Consider the following 19,759-nt stretch of genomic DNA (forward strand, 5'->3'; position numbering starts at 1 on the left):
AAAAATAATTTTCGATAGATGGCTCGGAGGGTCAAGTCGCATCTACCAATCAACTCAGTTCGACGAATTGTGATGATGTCTGTAGATGTGTTTGTCAAGCCCGTGCACAAGGGGAGGGGGTTTGGTTTTAACCTCCTCCCCCCATTACCGACGCTTTATACACTAGGCGCCCCTCCGCCTTTTGTCGAAATTGGCAAAAATCCCTCCCTTGGCGCCACTTCTGTGCACGGGCCTGATGTGTATGTGTGTATGTCTGTGCGCAAAAAAGTTCACTCACTTTTAAAGCACTTCCAATTGGCCGATTTTTCGGATTATAGCTCGAATCGAACCGAAATTTTACCGCATTGTTTGTTATTAAAAATGATCCGGATCAGTCAAGGCGTTCCGGTGTTATAGCCAATTCAGTGATTCGGACCAGCACTGGCATACCAACTGAACCAAGCCCCATCCTGCGACAAAACAAACTGCGGCGATTTTTGTAACCCTTGGCATGGTTGATGAATTTTGTGCAAAAATCAACACTGGATACCGGAAATTTGACGATGCTGGCCCAAAATTCAAGATGGCAGCCTAATATTCAAGATGCTGGTTGTTTAATGGTGTTTAAGGCTCTAAAACCATAAAATATGAATATATTTGGTATGAGGAAGATGCCCGGAGTCCAAACATGGCGACCAGAATATCCAAAATGGCGATCTAAAATCCAAGATGGCGGCTCCAAATTCAAGATGGCGGTGGTTAATGGTGTTTTAGGCCCTAAATTCATACAATATGGGTATATTTGATACGGGGTAGACGTCCAAAAATGTCGAAAGGAATATCCAAGATGGCGGCTCAAATTCAAGATGACGGCTGTTTAATAGAGGTTTAGGCCCTGTAACCATTCACCCTGGGTATATTTTGTATGGGGAAGATGTAAACCCTTAAACCATTTTCAAGATGGCGGCTGCTCAATGGAGGTTTTGGCCCTGAAATCATGAAATATGAGTATATTTGATATGTAGAAAATGTACGTTCTGAGATCCAAACATGGTGACCAGAATATCCAAGATTGCGGATTCATGAAACTAATACATTTTTATATGTTTTGGCGATTTTGAAAGTTGGTTCTTAACACGTAAGTGGTGCAAAAAGCTTCTGGTGGAGGAACGCCCCTGAGCCCCTCTGGAACATCCTTGGAACTCCCTGAGACCCTTTGAAGCGTCTATGAAGCCCCGAAGATCCCCTAGGACCCCCTTGAAGCGCCCCCGAGAACTCCTTGGAGTAAAGAAACGCCCTAGAGTTCTATTGATACCACCTGGATCGCCCCTTAAACCCTCTGGAACTTCCTTGGAACCTTGAGACCATTTGGAACGTCCCAAAGGCCCCCTAGACCTCTGAAAAGCCCATGAAACCGCCTGATACAAACCCAAGTATCCCTGAAATGCCCCTGAGATTTCATGGTACCTCCTGAAATACCCTGGAATCCTATTACGCAGCTGAGATCTCCTGTGACCTTTTTGATACACCCCTGAGACTATCTGGAACTTCTATGGAACCCGTTGAGACACTTGAAGCGTCCTTTGCAATGTCCCTGACATTTCATGGTACCCCCTTAGATAACCCTTAATCCCTCTGAAACTTCCCCTGAAAATCTGGTACTTGAGGCCACCTGTTAATCTGCTGAAACGCCCTAAAACACAATTAAGCGTCCATGAGCCCCCTGGAGACGCTCTGAAATGCCTCTGAAAACCCATGAAGCGGTCCTGAGACACCCTGGAACTCCCTAAAACCATCTGAGACGACCCTGAGACTCCCTCTAACACCTCTGAGTTCTACCGTATGCGTGATAATGTTTGCACCATCGTACAAATATGGTTCTCATATCACCTGCACACACAATGTCTTGGATTTCTTTGCATACACGTAACTCATATCATAGTAGGCTGCGGGTAAAAAATCCTATTTCTCAAGTCTAAAATTTGTACCATGAAAAGGTGGCAGAGGTAGTCGTGATTTGTCCACGCGCAAATGTTTAAAAAGACATTTCAGGAGTTTTCAGGTGGACCATAAAACGGTCCTAGACCGAATAAAAAGCAAAGGCAACTATTCCCGAAGGTATCTAATGGTCGCCCAAGGTTAGCATAAATTACGAAGATTTGGGTGAATTTTGTGCGCTAAATGAGGAAAATGGCAAAGAAACGCGTAAGCAGCGACTTAATGGCACAGCAGATCGAAAAGGAAAATTACGGTGGACTTGATGATGCATTGACCATAGAAAAAAAAACTAACATAAATACCATATAAGAAAGTCTGGAATTTTCCAAAAGCAACATCCGTTTTTTTCGTTTTCCGACGAAAGCATGTTCACTTTCGATCCCGTCGGAAATTCCTGAATCAATATTTATATTAAAATTTGTTTGTGTGTTAATGTCTACATCATTAAGCAATGTCAAAATAAAAAAAATCTCAAATATTATGATTTTTGACTGAGACACTCCCATGGTGACTGAAACCCCACTCTTCGATATTCGCGCGTGGACAACTCACGAGTAAGTTGCCACTAGTCATTGTGCAAGTCACAAACAATGAAAATAAACATTTTTATATTCATAGTATACTATAGCATGAGCTATAGCTTAAATGCCTGCAAAGAAACTCAATATATTGTATTCACAGGTAAAACTGGAACGTTGGTGCAAATATTAAGTGTAAAATTAGCTTGATGTTAAAATACACATTAATAAAAATAAGAAAAAAAAACCTTGGTGCAAACATTAGAACGCATACGGTAATGTGACCCCCTGAAATCCCCTAGGACTGTCAGAAATGCCCCTGAGATTTTCTGGTACCCTCTGAAACCGCCATAAAAGCCCATGAGACTCCCTGAAACGCCCCTGAGACTTTTTTTAAAGACACGGACACGTTCAATGCTTCCAGTGAGTTATTCGCTCTTTGAAGGAAGCACGACACTAGACAACGGACCAGCATGCAACGCCCAGTGGCACTGCCGAAAACTTATCCTGACAGCTGCGGCGGGAATCGAACCCGCGCTCCTTAGCACGACGTGACTAAGTGCTTGGTGGCACTAGCCGCACGACCACGAAGCCACACAAGCGTTCCTGAGCCCTTCTGGTACTCCCTAAGACCACTTAAAGTCCTGAGATCCCATGGAACCCCCTGAGACCTGCAGAAACGCACATGAAACCCTGTTAGACCTCATTCAAGGCCAATGAAACTCCCTGCAGACTCCCGAGACCCCTTTTGAACACCTTTGAGACCTCATGATGTCCTTTGAAACGCCCCCGTTACTCTTGAAACGCCCCTGTGATCACTTGGTACTCCCCCACAAACGCCTCTGAGACTCCTTGAAACGCTCGTGGGATCCTCTGGAAGTTCCCTGGGACCCCCGAAGATCCTTTTAAGCGTTGCTGAGGCCCCTTTGGAGTCCCCTGAGATCTCCTGAAACGCCCCAAGCCTCACCTGAAGCGCCCTTCCTGAAACACCCCTGATATCTCATCGGATCTCCTTTAAGGTCTCTGAAACTCCTGAAACGCATCTGGGATTAACCCACCCAGTGGTCCAGTGGAGATTTTTCCGTTTGACGGTAAGTTTTCACCGGCTAGAACGGCAATTGAACCCACACTCCGTTGTTGGCTTACGGAACGCCTAGACGACTGGCGCTGTTTACTCCATGGCCACAAAGTCCATGAAAGTAGCTTGTTGTTGATCGGTTTTGGAATCTGCCTTGCAAACCTGTCGTAAAAAACTTAAGATCAGCGTATCATCAAGTCCAGCATTGTAATATCCTTTCGTTATTCCTTTAGAAGTTCGATCTGATATTCTTCTTGGAGTTACTTATGGATGTTTGTTCAGGAGTTCGTTCTGGGATGCCAGAAAAAATTTCTACTGCGGTTATTAAAAAAAAAAAATCCACCAAGATTCCTGAAGAAGTTATTTCAGACATTTCTCTTGGATTTTCTTTTGGTACCTATCCTGAAGTTCCGTCAGGAATTTATTAAGGATTCCTCTAGAAATCTATTCTGGAAGTGCATGAGATATTCCTACTCAGATTCCCCAAATATTTCTTCCAGTGACCTGTCTTGAAGGTTTTTTTCAGGTATTACTTCTTCTACAATTTCTCCAGAAGGATCTACTGAGATTTTTGAAATAGTTCTTTCTAGGATAACTCATCAATTTTCGTTTGGTAATTCTGCTGGAGTTGCTAGATTGTGTGTGTTTTTCATAAGCTTCTTCTTCAATTCCTCCAGAAGATCTTTTTAAGTTTCTTTAAAAAGTCTTGGCTGTTTTTTTAGTTTTCTTCTAAAATACCTCCTGCAGTTCTCTGTGAGTTTTTTTTTTCAGGATTTCTTTCAGAAATTGTGATGGATATTTCACGATATAAGTGAGATTTCTCGAAAAGTTTATTCTCAAAGTATTCTCAAAAACTCCTCAAGGGTTTTTTTCCAAACATACTTTTAGAATGTGCAGAACTTTATTGCTAAATAATTCCACAAGCTCCTTCTGTAATTCCTCAAAAAGGTTCTTTCTGGAATTGCCCATGTAGGACTTACTTTTTTCAGCAAGTTCTTTGGGATTGATCCACAACTTAAGTCTGGAAATCCTCGGATATCTCAAGCTAGTTTTTAAAGAATTTCTACTGGGCTTCTGGTATGCAGTACTGTTTAGTACTTTTAGTAAATTTCGAACAAATTGCATCGAAAACTCGTTCGAGGATTCCGCTTGAAACTTTCACGAATTTTCTAGATGATTTTCGATAATTTTTTTTTCAATTTCTGAAGCTACATTAAAGTAAACAGTGCTTTCAATTGCGATTTGCTTATGGTGTTGATGAACTTATATTCAAGATTTTTAATCCAGGCTAGAATATGTACATCTTTTGTTGAGAGTTTTACTTCATACTGGTTAGGCTAGTTTAAACCAGGTTTAATTTTGTTTAATATTTAAAAAAGGAAGAGCAAGGTTATTTTGAAGAATAATATGTGTACCTACTATAAAATTTTTTGGTGAGCTCGTTTCATGCTGTTATTCAAAAAATGCCTTAACTTCTTACTCCGAAATTAAATTGCTTTGTTCTTACTTAGAGATTATCAATAAAACCAACCAATTCCCATCATTCCATGTAACGTGTAAAAGCTTCATTTGTTCCTTCATTAGCCTTCTATTGGCTCAAAAACATGGCCCGGCAGTACTCACACATGTTTAAAATTCTTACCCCAACATTGCCACAACGAGGAAGGTGTAGCAAATCCATCACCCCCAACTTTCAAGAGCAGTTTTGGCCGTGATGGATAACGTACATGTACTTAAGATGGCATCCCAAAAAGTTGGGCGGTTTGGCCTCTCTGTCTCAAAATAGACTTCCGAGCTGTCGCAGGAGCTACCATCACCAACACAATATTATTCCGGCTTTGTTAGTGGCGAAAATTTAGTTGTTTAAAATAATCCATTATTTGATGTTGAAACAACCAAATCTCTGTTTGTTATAACAATCTGAAAAAAAATGTTGACAAACGAAAATATTTGTATTATCAAGTAATGGAACAGTTAAGTTTAAACTAGAAATCAGTTTGTAGCTATTGAAAACTGGAAAATAAAATGATTTGAACCAGAATTTTAATTGTGTTTACAGATCATTTTTCTGTGTGCAGAATCTATATGATTTTACCCAAAATCGTAATGAAATTATTTTAAAATATGCCATTTCTAAATTAAATCCACATCTATGTGATGATTTAATGGCTACAAGATCTAAATAAAACTCTAGCCTCCTCATAGTGTCGCTCGATATGACTTAAAACGAGTCACCCAACTTATGATCCCCATAATGGAATTCCATGAAGTTGATGTTCAGTACGACACTCGACTTGCTATCCCCGACCTGTTGAAGCCCTGTTTGTGCCGTGTGCCATACTATGTAATTCCTGCTACAAGATCAGAACTCTTCAGCGTGGTTCATAAATCCATCTGCAAAGCAAGTCCTTTTGCCTACTTTGCATTATTTAGCATAATATACATCTACTCCACTTGACTTTTATCGTCGCTGCCTCATGCACACGTGCCGTATTCCAATGGATGTGTGTGTGTGGGTTTGTGTCTGTGCAGCATGGAGCTACACCACTTGGCATTTGTTCGAGCCCAGGGTGGAAAAGCTGAATTTTCTTCTTCTTTTTCGACTTTATCGCATCGGGGAAGGTGAGATTACGCGAGTACGCGAGAAAAATTGCTCTCCAGTCGGCGCGGCATAGTCTCACCACTGCCAAGGGTAAGGTGCGGTGGGCGAAATTTCTTAAAGAATTGCCAACGTTTGTCTGATGGAGGCTGTGGATGATCGGGTTCGTTGAGAATCCAGAAACAAAAATCCACCGTTCGGAAAAAATCAAAGTTGTTTTTTATTTCATTGATATCTATAGATTTGTTAATATGTTTGTTATTATGTAATATTTTCATTTTTTTTTGTTATTTTTAATTTGCCTGCTTATTTTTTTAATTTTTCTATACATATATGTATAGAAGTGAATGTTAATAACTATTTTGCTTCATACTTGCAATGGTATGGTAAATTTACAAAACAACAGCATATTCTTTTTAACGTATCATTCACATTTCTACTCCAAAATACTCAAAAGACAATGAACACAGGCTGAGACGATGAGATTGCAGAAAAGAACAAAAAAGTTAGTCCACGGAAGAGCACCTTGACGCTCTTCTTCAGCATATTAGCTCAGTAGTAGCAGCAGCAGCCAGCTCAGAAAAACACAACGCCAGCCAGCCCGTATCCGAAAGTACACCTATGCTCGTGTGTGTTTACACACGGTGATAATAATGATACAACAGCGCTATAAAAATTAAGCTATATTGACTTCAAACCTTATCGTCGTTCGTTCGTCCTTTGGCGGGGTTTCACCTGCTTCCGTGGATGCCTTTTTTATATCACATTGTTTGGATTTATCGCTCATTTTGTTTTAAGAAGAAGGGGGGAGGGACATCTTTTCAAAAACACATCTAAGAGAAGGCGTTCAAACGAGGCGCCTAAAACGACTGCAAATTAAACCTGTGCGAACGTTGTTTTTTTTCTCATCTTGTATGGCGGAGATATCTCCTGAGTCAAGAAGCACACGGCGATGAAGACAAAAGCCTCGGTAATCTGCTTAAGGACCCTGCTCTTCAGTTCTTTCTTATGGTTTCTTGAACGATGCTAAATTAAAAAATGTGCGGATTCTTCTGGTTGATAAATCAGGCGACGCGACGGTAACGACCGACCATGAGACGTGCTTTATGTTATGTTTGAATGGAGACCGCGTTGCTACCGAACGGAAGGATAACGGCCCAACTAACAATTGCAAGTCACAAACAAGCAAGCTTGCTGAATTGTTGCTTAATAATGGTAATGATAGCTGAACTAAAATTATGCTCTACACATTACTGTTTAAATGATTTTTCAATTGAGAAAGTAGTCAATGTTCGACTTTCCTCATCGGTATCAACTATGATAAATTAAAACACTTTTCAAACGTTTAACAAGAAATTTATTCGGCAAGCATTGATTCCTTAACAAAGAAGTTTTACAAAACATTTGTCTGCATCTTATTACGCTGATGTATCGATAAGCATATGCTCCTGAACAATGTGCTTTTCACTTGTCAAATAAACGCCTTCAGCCCGTCATAGTTTGACTAGGAACTTTGTTCGGATTATGGGATAAATCATGGCTAAAACTGTTTAGACTACCAAGTTATTAAAGAACTAATATTTTAAACAAATCACATAAAATAAAACAGAATAGAATTATGTAGTTTAACATTGAGTGCCAAAAGACGTAATCAACGTAAAAATGAGGCATGTAACAAGATATCTTGTACCTTGATTATTATATTTTTTATCTTCCGCAGCAGTTCGATTGTAGGAGACACTTGGATCGATGCATTTGACATTTCAGTGCTGTCGTGTTTACTGAATATTGTTCCCACAAACACCTAGATAACCAAACAGCATTCAGAAATCGACACATTTCAAGTATCCCTAAACATCCATATGCACTATTTATAGAACATAACATCAAGATTCCATGACAAAAGCATAAATAAAAAAAATTGCTTAACGGATCTTCGACTGAGCATGAGAAGATAACCTGAACAGATGCTCTGAATGCACCATGTCCAAGACCATACCGCACCACATATTGTAATACATTTTTAAAGATCGATATTCAATAATAAAAATAAAAACATATTCATATCGCAATTAGTGCGTCTGGAAACAATATCTTCAATAAGGACCAACACTTTTTGGCCGCATTCGATACAAGTTTTCTCACCGTGCGATGAAAATACTGACAGCGAAATCAGAATGGAAAACACGTGTTTTGGGCTGAACAGCTGTTGAGTATAAGGCGTTGTTCAGTTGATTACCACGTGCTGCGGTAATTCACCACTGCTGAACACAAGTTCAGGAGTGACCATTATTGAGTCATGGGAAGATTATGTTTTGCTTTGGGTGCTGCATCTCACCATCTCTAGGATGGCGCAGATAGGAAGGCATGCGGCTGGCAATCGACAAGTCTCGAGTTCTAATCCGGATTTAGGTAATTTTATATGTAATTCTTATTTCATAATAGGTGTTCTCATAATAATAATAATAATTACACTCGTGAGAGTTCAAAATTTTTGCATTTTATTAATTTTCAGTCATTTTTGCCAAAGCTGAATAACAACTTTCCTGTACATTTGTGAAACGTTTTGAAGAACAAAAAATTAAGTTGGTGCACAACATGATGCTTTATAACTTCTCCAAATTTGTGTGAACAAAACCCGAACATAGGTTGTACGTGAAAATAATTCAAATGTTATTCAACATTATGTTGAATTAATTCGTCATAATGGTGTTTGTTAAATGAGTGATTGTTAGTTGGGGGAACGATCCATTAAAACATATTCAATCTGGTGGGGTTTTTTTTTCGAGCCATTAATTCTTAATCTATCTTAAATCACAAAAGAGGAACTGAGTCGTTTGAAATTAATGCAAATCTGTACCAGATTGCTTTCATTGAATTGTCCTGATGAAAAGCATCGAGCGTTTTTTTTTTTCAATAGTCTTGACTTTGATGACATTTCAAAGTGATCTCTAAATTGTTCAATATTTTATGACAAACAACTTTTTTTTTTATTTATTCGTTCATTTGGAAGACTCGGGCGCCACATGGGCAGAACTGAGCCGAAATCTTTTGTTTTTACTTTGATTCTACATTTTACAATTTATTACTGCCTTGATACTATGTTAGTTTGGGAAGCCGAAGTACTCGCGGCTGATTCGAGGTTAAGGATTGAAAAAAAAATGAAATAAAATTGGGTAAGGAGGATTCTGTGGGTTCAAAAGTGAATTATTTGCTTACTTTATCTAAAAACAATGATGGGACAAATTGTCCATATCTGTAACGGAACCAAAAAGAAAGGACTTTATCGCTAGACATCGACAAGAAGAGGACAAACGGAAGGGGGATGACGACAGACAGAGGCGAACAACAAAACCAAAAGGCGGACTACGAAAACAAGGAACGTACTACATCAAACTCTGACAACAACGCGTTTCAAAAACTGGTAGATCAGGTTCATGTACTCCAAATCAAGTCCTGCCAACACTTCTCTAACGGGCTTCTGTTGTTTTCCTCGGACCCGGAAAATTTCATGCAGCTCAGATCTGACCTCACGATACTCATTGCATCCCCACACGACATGTTCGATATCCTGGTAAGCTACGCCACAGACACAGAGATTGCTTTCTGAGAGCCCAATACGGTAGAGATGTGCGTTTAACAAATCGAGGTTGGACATCAGCCGACACATCACATGAATGAAATCGCGGCCTAAATCAAACCTTTTGAACCTTAGCCAGAGAGTCCGCCTTCTCGGTGCCTGGAATCGAGCAATGTGAAGGGACCCATGCTATGGTGATGGTGTATGAGCGTTTGGACAAAGCACTCAAGACCTGGCGTATTCCATTCAGGAAGTACGCTGAGTGCTTCATCAGTTTCATTGACCGAACTGCCTCCAGAGAACTTAAACTATCGGAAAAAACGAAGTAGTGCTCAATATACTCTAAGGTGTAGTATATAGCCGCTAGCTCAGCTACGTATACAGAACAGGGCTTTTGAAGCAAGAAGGTGGCGCTTTGAAACTCGTTGTAGACACCAAATCCAGACGAATCATCGGCTTTTGAATCATCTGTGAAGAGCTGTCTGTCCCCGCTAACATCCCCGAACTTACTTGCAAAAATTTGTGGAATACCTACGGAACGAAAATATTCTGGTATACCGGTGATTTCATCCTTCTCCTCCATAGAAAGATCAAAATCCACAGAGGAGCTGCCGAAGTTTGAAAAGTTGTCACGATTGGTGTTACCCGGAGATGGGCTTACCTCCAGCGTCATGTACCAGTAGTACACACTCATAAAACGAGTTTGAGGGTTCTGTTCGAGCAGCTTTTCGAAGTTTTCTTTGACCAACGGGTTTACAACCTCGCATCGGATGAGGAACCGGAACGACAACTCCTCAAAGCGGTCTGTCAGAGGCTGTACTCCAACAAGTACCTCTAAACTCATTGTGTGAGTCGAGTTCATGCAACCTAACGCGATCCGGAGGCAACGGTACTGAACCCGTTGAAGCTTCAGCATGTGTGTTTTCGCCGCGGATTGAAAACAAAAACTACCGTATTCTAAAACCGAATGATTATTTGGTACAGCCTGATCAGATCTTCCGTGTGTGCTCCCCACCATGTTCCGGTAATAGTTCGCATAAAGTTGATTCGTTTTAGGCATTTCTGTATCAGATATATCTGATACACAATGTGCTTCCCCCAGGTGCATTTGGAGTCGAAACAGACGCCGAGGTATTGTAAAGACATGCTATGAGTGATTGTCTTACCCATCAGAACGAGCGGAAACTTAGCCGGTTTATGTTTTTTAGAAAAAACAACCATCTCAGTTTCCTCTGGAGAGAATTCAATACCCAGCTTGAGAGCCCAAGTAGACAAATTGTCCAAAGCATCCTGTAGTGGTCCTTGCAGATCAACTTCTATTAATCCCGTCACAGAAACAATACAGTCATCCGCAAGCTGTCTTAACGTGCAGTTTTCCATGAGACTATCATCTATATCTCTAACATAAAAGTCGTAAAGAAGGGGGCTAAGACATGAACCCCGCGGGAAGAACCATGTAGCTAATTCGTGAAACTGTCAAGTCGCGATGAGCAAAACTCATTTGCTTCTCAAAAAGCGAATTACACAAAAAGTTGTTCAGAATTGGTGAAAGGCCACTTTCGTGTAGTTTGTCGGAAAGAACATCAACACAAGCTGAATCAAAATCCCCCTTAATATCCAAAAACACTGAGCCCATTTGCTGCTTTTGAGCAAAGGCAAGCTAAATTTCTGAATAAAGTAACGCAAGACAGTCGAATAGAACTATAGATACAATGGGAAATCTTTCTTTTCCGAGATCTGTGGAACTCGTCATCAATGTCCTATGGAAAATATTTATGCTCAAAAGACATGGGGAAATTACTTTGTGGCAATCCACAGGTACAAAAACTGAAAAGTATTGAAAAAGCCGCTGGGATCATTTTGGCAGAACCTTGACTAATTTCATCCAGGATTTCTTTTGAAATTCCTTCGTGGACTTTCAGGGATGCCACCAGAATGTCTCCGAGAATTCCTTGCGAGGTTCTTCCAAAAATTCCCTACAGGAATCTTTCAGGAATTCTATCTGGGATTCATTAAGGAAATCCTACCAAAAAATCTTTGGATAATTTCTTGCGATATTTCTCCAAAAACATCTTCTGGGAATCTTTCAGTAATTACTGCCTAGATTGCTATTCCCTCAGGATTCCTTTAAGAACCTCTTCCGGAATTCCACCGGGAACTACTTCTCGAATTCTTCTGGGATTACAATGGAAACATCTTCTGGGGGTCCCCTAAGAGATTATTCCTGGATACCTGCGGGAGCTTCCTGTTTAGCAGATCTTTCTAGGAATTCCTCCGGAAGTTCATTCAAAAATTCTTCCAGATTTACCTAATCGAAATCCTTTAGGTGTTTATTATGAAATTCTTCCAGGCGCTTTTTTAAGAATTCATCTTGAAGGTAATTTCAAATGAAATTACTTTAGGAGTTCATTATGAAGTTCCTACGGAAGTTGCTTGAAGAATACCTGCAACAATTTCCTAAGGAATTCCTCCAGCTGATTTGGTTTTTCTCCAGCAGTTCCTTTCAAAATAAGGTTTATCCAAGAATTCCTAAATCTTGGGAATAGTAAATCCCAAAAAACTTTTGAGAACATTCTGCAATAAACAATCAGGAGAATTTCGGAAGGAATTCCTGGAAGATTCCCGGAACTACTGTAACAATCCCGGAGAGAATCCCTTGAAACTCCAGAAGAAAGCTTCTTGGAGAAATTTCAGCAGAGTTCCTCCTGGAAGAATCCCAGATGGGACTTCTGAAGGAATCCTAAATTAATCCCAGGAAGAATATTATTGAGAACACTCTGAGAATTATAAAAGTTGTTTTTGAAGTAGTTCCGGCATTGAAGAGATAATACGAAAGAATTCCGGATGGAATTTCTGTGGATTCCCAGGAGAAGTTTGTTTTTGGAGGGGTGCCAGTCAAAATCGTCAACAAAGGGGGGGGGGGCAAAAGTTCGAATCTAGTGTTTGTGGAATTTCGCTAACCGTAGCACACTATTTTGACTTTTTGGTAATATGAATATCTGAAACTACTTAATATTTGTTGTTGGAACTGGAATACACTTTAAAGTTCGATCTGGATTTAACCCAAATCAGGGTTAAATTTAAAACACCAAAAATGAGAAGTTTTCCGTTAAATCCAGATAAAACAACATTTTTTTCAACTTTGATCGAATTTTCTTACTAACTCCATCATTCTTAGAGATCTTTTTACATTTTGCACAATTTTATGTTTTTCCCTAAAGTTGCCACGTGACTAGAACTTTTGCCCCACAATTCGAACTTTTGCCCCACTATGTGTAAAATATGATTTCCAAATCTTTTTTTCAAAAAGTTATACATGCTAAAGCATCTTCAAAGTATACCTGATTACGCCCCAAAATAAAATATCGAATTCGATTTTATTACATGCGTTGGAAGGACCATGGCATGTTACAATTTTTTGATCAAAATCCAACATTTTGTCATAACTTTTCGAAATATTGATCAAATTCAATAATTTTTGGAGTGAAAGACTCTTTTTCTAAAAGGCTTCGAACAACCTTGACACCCAAAAGAAATAATTTGAATTGAGCTAAAAAACTTCAGAAGAAACTCTTGCCCCACTCGAACTTTTGCCCCACTTTACTTTACTATCTAAAATTTCACACACACATACACACAGACATCATCTTAACTCGTCGAGCGGAGTCAATTGGTATATAACACTTGACCTCTCCGGGGGCTCTATCAAATTTTCGTTTTTTGAGTGAACATATAGCCTATCGGTACATCTTGGTGTACGAGAAAGGCAAAAACAAGACCTGAGTAACAGTAGAAAATTTCAGCACAATATGAACATTGGTTACGGAGAATGAAGTATGTGAAGCAAACAGCATTTGCTTCAAGCACTAGAACAAACGTGTGTTTAAAATTGCGGCCGTTGTATGGGTACAAAAAGAAAACTGTCGTACTGCGATCTTTTTGCCTTTCTCTTACACTAAGTGTACTGGAAAGGCTATATGTTCACTCAAAAAAAAAAAACTATTTTTCGAAAAAAGGCTCGTAGCATCAAGTCGCTTATACCAATCAACTCAGTTTGACGAATTGAGATGATGTCTGTATGTGTGTATGTATGTATGTCTGTGCGCAAAATTAGTTCACTCTTTTTCAATACACTTCCAACTGCATGGCATTTTACGAATTATAGCTCGAATCGAACCGGAATTTTATCGCATTGTTTGTTATTGCAAATGGTTCAGATCGGTCAAAGCGTTCCGGAGTTATGGGCATTTAAGTTATTCGGACCAGCATTGGTAGAACTGGTTGTATATGAAACTAAACCAAGCCCCATCATGCGACACATCAAACTACGGCGAATTTTGTAACTTTTATCATGGTTGACGAATTTTGTGCGGAAATCAACACTGGAGACCAGGAATTCTACGATGTCGGCACAAAATTCAAAATGGCATCTGTTTGATATAGTTTTATGGTTTAAAACCATGCAATATGGGTAGGGTATATTTGTTATGGGGAAGATGTCCGGAGTTCAAAAATGGCGACCAGAATATCCAAGATGGCAGTCCAAAATTCAAAATTTAAGATGGCGCCTGTGTAATGATGTGTTTTAGGCTCTAAAACCATGTATTATAAGTATCTTTAAAGGGCCCATATAGCCGAGGCGGTAAACGCACGGGTATTCAGCATGACCATGCTGAGGGTGACGGGTTCGATTCCCGGTCGGTCCAGGATCTTTTCGTAAAGGAAATTTCCTTGACTTCCTTGGGCATAGAGTATCTTCGTGCCTGCCACACGATATACACATGCAAAATGGTCATTGGCAGAGGAAGCTCTCAGTTAAAAACTGTGGAAGTGCTCATAGAACACTAAGCTGAGAAGCAGGCTTTGTCCCAGTGAGGACGTTACGCCAAGAAGAGAAGAGAGAGAGAGATAAGTATCTTTGGTATGTGTTGCGTACAGTTTTAGTACGCTTGATGCTGAGTGGAACTGGTAACCCTAATGCAGAAGTGGAGTATGAAGCGGCGGCGCGACGGCCGACGGTGGCTTTAATATAATGACTCGGCAGTGTCGTTTAGTTCGTCAACGAGAAAGGAACTGCACTGTGGTTGGGAGATACGCCTGTCTCGAGAACGAACACTACATTGTAAGATGTAATAAATATGTAATCATTCATTTGTTAACTAAATATATTTGCAGTATTGAAGCTGCTTGAAGTAGAAGCTGCTCTCGATGTGTAGTTTTTAGTTCTGTGACAAGTCGTCCCAACAGTATGGGAAAAAGTCAAGACTCCAAAAATGGCTACTAGAATATCCAGGATGGCGGTCTAAAATCCAAGATGGCGACTTCAAAATCAAGATGACAGCTGTTTAATGGTTTTTCAGACTCCAAAACCAAGCAAGAAGGGTATATTTGGGAAAGAATGCAGGACTTCAAAAATGGCGACCAGAATGCGCAAGATGGTGGGCTTAAATTTAAGGCGCAGTGTTCACACGTTCGCTTCATAAGCGGTCATGGCTACGGTCCCAGCCCCAGCACTTGCAATTTTTCGTCAGTTGCATTTCCCCCGAGAACAGCTGACACTTGACCCTCTTCTGATCTTACCTATAGCTCTAAGCGCCTGTCCATAAACTACGTAGAGTCTTAAGGTGGATCGAGGGAGGCTCTGGCCAAAGTCTACGCTTCATACAAATTTCGAAACATTTGTATGAACAAAAATCTACGCGGGGGAGGGGGTTTGGGGTTCTGAGTTGACCAAAGCAAACAGCAACCAGTTCGACTGCCAATCGGAATAGCTCACGTAGTGCCCAAGTGGACAAAAGAGCTGTAAATAAGGTTAAGTGGTTAAAAATAAAAAAAAAACTAATACACAAGATGGCGGTCTAAAATCCAGGATGGTGGCTCCTAATTAAAGGTTGTTCAATGGAGTATTAGGCCGTAAAACCATGCAATATGGGTATTGTGTGTATGCAATATGGAAAATATGTCCGGATTCAAAAACTGGCGCCCAGAATATTCAAGATGGTGATCTAAACTTCAAGATGGCGTCCCAAAAATCAAGATGGTGGCAATTCAATGTTTTTTTTTTTATATTTATGTGTATTTTAACTTATAGCTAATTCTACACTTAACAATTCAATGGTGTTTTGGCTAATAAATCATTCAATGAGGCTATATTTGGTACAATAGGGAGGATTTCCGGAGTCCAAATATAGTAAGCAGAACAACCAAGATGGCGGTCCAATATCCAAGATGGCGGCTGTTTAAAGGAGTTTTAGGCTCTAATACCATTCAATGTGGGTACATATGAGGGAGAAGTCTGGAGTCCAAAATGGCGACCACAATTTTCAAAATGGCGGACTCAAATCCAGAATGGCAGCTCAAAATTCAAGATTGCGGCTTTTTTAGGAGTTAAAGGCTCCAACAGCAAAAGCTAGATGAACGATACGATTTCTGATGCCATGAAATGGATTTTTGTTAAACGTATTAAAGTGAGATATTCATCAACATGTTACTTGAGTTTTGTTGAAATGGGTTTTTCGAAGACACGAGGAAGGCGCCATCACCGCTAGGTGGATTAATTTGATTTTTCATCGTGTTTTCGAACTCAGGACATGATTCTATGCTATAAATTACCAGGCTGACCGAGCCAAAAATGCTGTAGAGTAGTATCACTGGTGCTGGAATAATCGTGTTCATATCATAGTTCCACAGTTTTTTTTTATATAGTACCGCATCGGTTTTGTATCGATTCGGGTGGTAAAATTATGATAAAAATCAACAAAAATACCATCCATTCCGAGCATTTCAACAAATTCTGTTAGGCAAACATTGCCGTTTCTCATTGTACCGCCTGCAGTGCATCATCTTAGGCATCCAGCTTCGAGTGCAGCACTGAACAAAATGAAAAACGTTGCTGTTGTATGTGTATAGGTATTTAACGATAATTTATGAACTTTTTTCCCATCTTTATTCCCGTATTATTTCTTCTTATCGCTTTTGTGAGGTTATACCTGGCTCGTTTCAGCATTTTCTTCTGTGGGCAAACCAGGTGCACCAGGCTGACGGTGGCGGCTACGGCGCGACGGCTTCAAAGCACATACACTTTTTGGCCACCTTCACTTCGAGGGCTGCTCAGCATGATAAACTTCGGGTACGGATCGAGGGTAAAGAAAAAAAAACTGCACTTCATGATAGGCGAGCAAGGTTACCTACCTACGTGCTCACCCAAGGGTGGTGGGAAAAAGTTTGAGGAAATAAGGGAAACCTCACACCCGCTGACGTTCTCGGTTCGGAAGGAATATGAAATGAAGAAAAACTAAATTTCGTATACTCTACACCTCCGGTGCTCTTCTACCGGTATTCAGTGGCGTAGAACTCGTGGCGCCTCTTAATTTTGCCTATAACAGTTTGAAGGAAAAGGCACATCATGAAGCACTTGCTCCAACTGAGATGCATTCAATCCCTTCGCCCGGTCGATCAGGAAATAGATAAAATATGTTTGAGAAATTTTCAAGTGAGATGCTCAGTTAACTTGAACCTTGTGGACTAGGCATAACTAGTGAAGACAGATCCATTCCCCCCTTTCATAATAATATCCTTGCTACGCCACTGCTCACCAATGTCGGTATCCTTGAGAATACCGTTCTTCAGTAGGCTAAAGGCACTTGTGTTAAGCACACCTACCCACCACGCTGCTGACACCTTGCCACCTGACTGACTGGAAAGTATAAGGTGAACCAGGTGAGGAGGCCCCCCAAGGAGCCGCAGAGCAAAAAAGCACACCTTCGGCTCATGCATGTGCATGAGCGGAATATCTCATTCTGGCAGCAGCAGCACCAAGCAGCAACAATATCCGGGCCGACAAACCTCTCGTCAGAACTGACCTGACCCAGTACCTTGCAGACTATGTACGTATGATGGGGAAACCAAGCCAGTTAAAGTGTGCACTATGTAGGTACGAACCTACATCGTCGTAGCATCACAGAGGGAGTTCATTTGAGAAGCACCGACCGCTCCGACGGCGGCGAAAAGGGAAACCGGAACTGTGCGCCATCTTCTTCGTGTGCATAAATATTAAAGATGTATGCATTTTGAGTGCTTCTTGGCGCTGAAAGTTATGCTGAAAGGGTGTCTTCATTTGAATTTTTATGTTGGTTTTTTGGTAGAGGATGAAAACTGTGAGTAGGGCACGTTACGAAGTTCTTTTGAACAGTGTGAAATATGACCTTATGACGACAAAACTTCAGCTATGTTGACTGGTCATATGTAGGGCCTTTATAGGCACTGCTATGAAGCCGTCAGTATTCAACATGACTGAGGGCGACGGGTTTGATTCCCGGTCGGTTCAGGAACTTTTCGTAAAGGAAATTTCCTTGACTTCCATGGGCATCACCTCAAAACCTCAATTTATGCATGTTATTTTTATGCACTTTTACTCAGAAACAATATTGTGCACAAGAATATTAAAAAATGGCGGTAACTATTCCAACGGTGGCCAAGGGGTGTTTATAGCAAATGGAAGTCACAGGGGAGTTTCAGGGGGTCCCAAGGGGATTCCGCGGGGTACCAGTAGATCTCAGGGGGGGGTTTTCGGGGGTCTGAGAGGGTTTTCAAAAGCATTGCAGACCCAAGCAACACACATGTTATATAACAGTTACGGCAGCGCAAGTTTTGGTTGTATAGAAGTTTATTTTTCTAACACAATGTTAAAATAACGTCGAATTAACTTCTATACAACCAAGACTTGCGCTGTTGTAACTCTTATATAACATGTGTGTTGCTTGGGGAGAGTTTCAGATGATTTTTGGTGGGGTATGAAGGCGTTACAGGTACGTTTTCGGGGGTTTCCGAGGGCCTCATGTGCGTTACATGGTTCCCAAGTGGATCTTAGGAGGCATTTCAGGAAGTTCCAGAGCATTTTTTGGGAGACAGAGGCCTTACTGAGCGTTTTCGGGGGCTTCGAGGGTCTCAAGTGTGTTACATGCGGTCCGAGGGGGTTTAAGGTGGATTTTAGAGGCATTTCAGGCAGTTTCAGAGCATTTTCGGCGGAATACAGAGGCGTTACGGAGAAATTTCGGGGGTTTCGGAGTGTCGCAGGTGCGTTACATGGGGTCCGAGGGGTTTAAGGGGTATTTTGGATGCATTTCAGGATGTTTTAGAGCATTTTCGGCGGGATTCAGAGGCGTTACGGAAGCGTTAAATATGAATTTCAGGGAGTTTCTGAGCATCGCAGGTGCGTTACATGGGGTTCGAGAGGGTTTTGGGGGGGATCTTTGAGGCGTTTCAGGAAGTAGCAGAGGATTTCCAGGGACCCATCCCAAAGTTTTTTTGAAACGCCCCTAAAATACTATTTAATTTAAAGGTGTTCTTTAAACCCCCTGATACGACCCTGACCTGATACTACCTCGTAACGTCCTTGAAATACTATCATATACCCTTAAAATCTCTAGGTATGCCCTTAAAATGCTCCTGGGTACCCCTGAATTGCCGTTGAAGCACCATGAAACGTCCCTGAAACCCCCTAAATTCTATTGAAATGCCCCTGAATTCCCCATAATCCCATGAAAACGCCATCAAAACCTGACAGAACGGCCTTAAAAGGCACCCTAATTCCCCCGAAAAAAAAAAACCTGAAACGCCCCTGAAGCCCCTTGGAACTCCCTTCTCTGAGCTCTCTGGGAACTTAATGGAAACCCCCTTAGCCCCACCTCAAATGCCCATGAGCAAGACTGTTCTCACGAATAAGATTCCCTCATTGAAGCCCAAACTTAATTTATGCAAAAAATTTCCCTTATTTTATTGCGTTTTTTACCCCGTGAACATCTGAAAATTTTGTACCAGTAAAATATTCTCCTACAGCTTTTCCCATAGATTTTCCACTGCTAACGAAAACAACATTGAACGCACACTCTCGGTTGGTGCGATGAATGTATGGTTCGTTCAGCTGCTAACTGTCATACAAACTGGCGTGTGAGTATTTATGTTTTCTCTTCGAAGATTTGCTCGAAAGTCTATCAACGAATACTTGG

At 40.8% G+C, this 19,759-nt stretch overlaps 1 protein-coding gene across 1 annotated transcript in view; it reads left to right on the plus strand.

Annotated features, from left to right (window-relative positions):
- LOC115258615 (myotubularin-related protein DDB_G0290005-like) overlaps nucleotides 1-19,759 on the plus strand; it is a 605,847-nt gene that overhangs the window by 202,280 nt on the left and 383,808 nt on the right. The window lies entirely within an intron of this gene.

Source organism: Aedes albopictus, chromosome 2, assembly GCF_035046485.1.
Source record: "Aedes albopictus strain Foshan chromosome 2, AalbF5, whole genome shotgun sequence".
In the NCBI taxonomy this organism is placed as follows: domain Eukaryota; kingdom Metazoa; phylum Arthropoda; class Insecta; order Diptera; family Culicidae; genus Aedes; species Aedes albopictus.